This window comes from Rana temporaria, chromosome 2, assembly GCF_905171775.1.
Source record: "Rana temporaria chromosome 2, aRanTem1.1, whole genome shotgun sequence".
Classification (NCBI taxonomy): Eukaryota; Metazoa; Chordata; class Amphibia; order Anura; family Ranidae; genus Rana; species Rana temporaria.
This window is the reverse complement of record NC_053490.1, coordinates 203,463,895-203,468,827: the sequence shown is the minus strand read 5'-3', so window position 1 is coordinate 203,468,827 and position 4,933 is coordinate 203,463,895.

The following is a 4,933-nucleotide window of genomic DNA, read 5'->3' as shown; positions in this document are numbered from 1 at the left end:
CGTCAATTGACGGCTACAGTGCGGATCCCAATCTCCAAACTGCCGTCAATTGACGTCCGCCCCTTAGGGCGGTCCCCGCGCGCGCTCCAGAGCGCGCTGCGGGGAAAATCTGTGTTGGCCGTGTCCCTCGGACACAGCCAATTACAGATCGCCGCGAACAGCCAATCAGAGTGGCCGTTCGCGAGGCGATCTGTGCGGCCAATGAGAGAGGATCTCATATGTAAACATATGAGATCATCTCTCATTGTCGTTTTACACAGAGACAGCGGTGCTGTCTCTGGAGAGGAGACGGATCTGTGTCTCTTGTACATAGAGACACAGATAGGTCACCCCCCCAGTCACCCCCCTCCACCTACAGTTAGAACACTAAGCAGGGATACATTTAACCCCTTCCTCACCCCCTAGTGTTAACCCCTTCAATGCCAGTGACATTTATACTGTAATTAGTGCATATTTATAGCACTGATCGCAGTATAAATGTGAATGGCGCCAAAAATGTGTCCGATGTGTCCGCCATAACGTCGCAGTCCCATTAAAAATCGCAGATCGCCGCCATTTCTAGTAAAAAAAAATAATTAAAAAAAAATAATTCTGTCCCCTATTTTGTAAGCGCTATAACTTTTGCGCAAACCAGTCGCTTATTGCGATTTTTTTTTTTTTTTTTACCAAAAATATGTAGAAGAATACGTATCGGCCTAAACTGAGAAAAAAAATGTTTTTTTTTTTTAAATTGGGATATTTATTATAGCAAGAAGTAAAAAATATTGTATTTTTTTCAAAATTGTCTCACTTTTTTGTTTATAGCGCAAAAAATAAAAACCGCACAGGCGATCAAATACCACCAAAAGAAAGCTCTACTTGTGGGGAAAAAAGGACGTCAATTTTGTTTGGGAGCCACGTCGCACGACCGCGCAATTGTTAGTTAAAGCGATGCAGTGCCGAAAGCTGAAATTTCACCTGGGCAGGAGGGGGGTATATGTGCCCAGTAAGCAAGTGGTTAATATAACTCATATTTTGCTTCCATCTGGGAAGAAACATTTTTAAATTCATGTCAGAGTAAGCCTCTTAAGAGACCGTACTACTAATATGTACTCAAGCCATATTGTTCCAAGCTGCACAAAACATACAAACACTTAAAGGCTAGTTTTTACCGTATTCGAAAAAACTCTACAGCGTTCAAAATAATTCTACTGCATTCGAAAACAATCTACGGAATTCGAAAAAACGATCAAATTCGAAATAATTCTACCGCATTTGAACTAAACTATAGATAACCATTTTCCGAAATTCGAGTAGAATGAAATTGAATTTGAATAGAAAAGATTACAATAGAATCGAAAATGCTAGAAAAGAATAGCATAGAAAAACAATAGCACAAACAGAAAAAAATATTTTTTTTATATATATATATATATATATATATATATATATATATATATATACAGGGCTTTTTTTTCAGGGGGAACTTGGGGGAACTCAGTTCCACCACCTTTGGCTCAGACCCTTTGGTGCCTGCTTACCACAATCACTTATAAACACAGAAGTCTGGTTTCTGTGTTTACAAGTGACAGCTCTGCAGTCTGTGTGTAACCCCCCCCTGAACTCTGCACTCTGTATGTAATGTAATCCTGGTTTTTAATGCCCATTTAAGACCCTTCTACTGTTTGTGAAATCTGAACAGGGTTGTGGTTAAGTTCCTGCACCTATTTTCTGAGAAAAAAAGCTCTGTATATATATATATATATATTACGCGTCGAATATGTAAATGAGATACGCCGATTCACAAACGTACTTGCGCCCGTCGCAGTAATTTCTTTGAACTCGAGGTACACTGGAGGAACGTGCTGGAGGTTATCAGGCACTGGTACTACAGTCAGGCAGGAGGCTGGAACTGGAATGAGACAGTAAGTAAGTAGAGGAGGAGATCTCTTTCTTACTCCAATTAATTTGAGGATCGTGAGCCAGGGAAGTCCCAGAATGATGGGAAACATAGTGAAACAGATAATGTCAAAGCATAGGGACTCCTGGTGGCCAGAGTCCGTGGTGGTAAGGATGGGTCTGGACTCTTGTGTGACAAGTCCGGAACAGGGAAGAGACCCATCAGCCAAATGGACCTGGAGACTTTGTTTCTTGGTAATTAAGCGGGATGTGCAGTCTTTGAGCCAATGAAATGTCCAGAAAGCAACTGCAAGCCCCTGTGTCAATTATGGCTGGTAGTCGGATTTCCTCTTCCGCTAATTGTAGGGAAACATAGAGGGCGACATAAGTCTGAGCAAAACCTGTGACTTGATAGTTCATGATATATTGTGAGCGTGACTAGAGCAGTTGCGAAGGTAATGTCCTGTTCCCCCCGCAATACAGGTATAAGTTGGCTTGGCGTCTTCGTTGCCTCTCATCAGGGGTGAGAGGAGACTGGCTGAGGGTCAAGGCACAGAAGACTGAAGGCAAATCCATGAACAGGCTGAGGGTCAAACACCGAAGACAAGAAGCAGAGTCCATAAAGTGAACCGAGGGTCAGGTCCAGGAAGAGATCAGAGTAGGTCAAGGCCAATCAGGGTCACAACAGGTAATCAGAAGGCAGGAAGCATGAACAAGTACACAGGAAGCTGAAAGATACACCAGCGATTTTCTTGTGGAATTGAGCAGCTTTATACGCCAGAAAGGGGCTCACGTTATGTGTTTCTACTTGTACTTGGGCAAATGCTCCGATGCTTCACCCGATACCTGGACAGTCAGGGTGATCAGTGCAGTGGGAGAGTTACAAGCACTGATCACCCTGTATAGATTTCAAAGTCTGGCAGCCGTTTCTCTCTCTCCCCCTGTGGCTTTCAGCAGCTTTAGTGAAATCAGCGGTGATCGGTGCTTGTAAATCTCCCACACAAGATCACCACTGACTGTCCCCGTATCCTCCTCCAGTCCCCCTCTGCTCTGCTGCTGTCCCCCTCCATGCTGCTGTCCCCCTCCATTCTCCTCTGTGTCCCCCTCCATGCTGCTGTCACCCTCCATTCTCCTCTGTGTCCTTCTCCATGCTGCTGTTCTACTTTGTGTCCCCCTCCGTTCTCCTCCGTGTCCCCCTCCATGCTGCTGTCCCCCTCTCTTCTCCTCAGTGTCCCCCTCCATGCTGCTGTCTCCCTACATGTCCCCCTCTATGCTGCTGTCTCCCTCCATGTCCCCCTCAATGCTGCTGTCTCCCTCTGTGTCCCCCTCCATGCTGCTGTCCCCCTCTGTGTCCCCCTCCATGCTGCTGCTGTCCCCCTCTGTACTGGTGTCCCCCTCTGTTCTTCTCCTCCACCCCCTCGATCTGTCAGGATGGAGAGCGTAGTTACTTTTCCATATGTACATGAGTCAGTGATCACTGTGTTTACAATGTTTCAGTTTATGAATGGAGAGGAGCCGCTGTCTTCTCTCCATTCATTTTCAGTGCAGCCGAGGCTGCTATCATGAAGATCCTGCCAGTAACAGGCACTCTAGGCTCCCTGGTTCACAATCGCGGGTGCCATTGCGCATTCCTCTGTTGGCGCCAGGCGGGCTATTTAAACCTGCCTGTCACATACAGTCCCCGCTGTCTGCTCTACAGCGTTTGTATACCTGAAACCTGATGTGTGACTTATACCTGTGAAAAACCCGGCTTACCTGTGACCATCCAGCTCTTAGCCTGCACCTGATCCTTGGCCTTTTGTGACTACTCTTCTGCCAGCACCTCTGTACCTTTGCTGCCCGCCTGATAACCGACCCGGCCTGTCTGACTATTCCTGTGTGTTTGTGTTTACGATACAGTCTGCTAGTCTGTTCCTGGTTCCAGTCCAGTCTGCTAAGCTGTTCCAGTCTGCTGATCTGTTCCTAGTTCCAGTCCAGTCTGCTTAGCTGTTCCAGTCTGCTGAACTGTTCCTGTCAGTTCCTGGTTCCGGCCCAGTCTGCTAAGTCGTTTCAGTCTGCTGATCTGTTCCTAGTACCAGTCCAGTCTGCTAAGCTGTTCCAGTCTGCTAAAATGTTTCTGTCTGTTCCTGGTTCTGGTCCAGTCTTCTAAGCTGCTTCAGTCTGTTGAGCTGTTCCTGCCTGTTCCTAGTTCTGGTCCAGTGTTCCAGATCCTGTCTGACAAGCCTGTCAGCTGCTGCAGTTCCTGTTTCCCAGTACCTAAGGAGTTCTTGGTCGTCTGGATTACTTCCCTCTCTGTTGATCCTGCCAGGCACCCGTACCACTCCTCACTCCTGTGCCTTCTGTTGCCTTACCAGGGGCCATGAGTAGGAGCTGTAAGCAAAGCCTTTCTCTGCTAGTTATAGATGTACAGTTAGACATTTGTGCAAAAAAGGAATGATTCGCATGATTCTGCTAACTATCCTAAAATGTGTAATAAGCCTCTAATTTGAGACATAGGAACACCTTCTGTAATAGAGGGCTCCACAAATTAAAATCAGAAGTATTTGAGGGATGAAGAAAAACATTACACAGGAGATGCAAGGTATATTTTGTATATACTGTACATTTCAAAATATATGCCAACAGTTGAGTATATTTTTTTTAATTTTTATGAATATAAAACTTTGATATTTAAGTTACTGTTTAGGTTAGAATAAATAAACGTAATAAATATAAACATATTAAAAAACAAATAAAGGTTTATTTCAAAAGCTCATGTACAGGGTTCAAATTTAATGTAGTATTTAAATTTAGCCGCCTTTAAAAAAATTTAAATTTCTCTAATTAAGCAAAGTGATTACAACAGTTATTGTATTAGTAAAGCTTTCTGTCATTTGTTGCAATGTTAACAACTGTTGAATACGGTTTTGCATCTGAGTAAATACAAATGTGATTCAATCTCTAACAAGGTGACACAAAATAAAAGTGTTATGTTATCCTAATGTCCTAAGGCTGAATAGACAAATGTCTAAATAGTGACTCTACATGACAGCTCTGAGCTTGATGAAATTGTGTT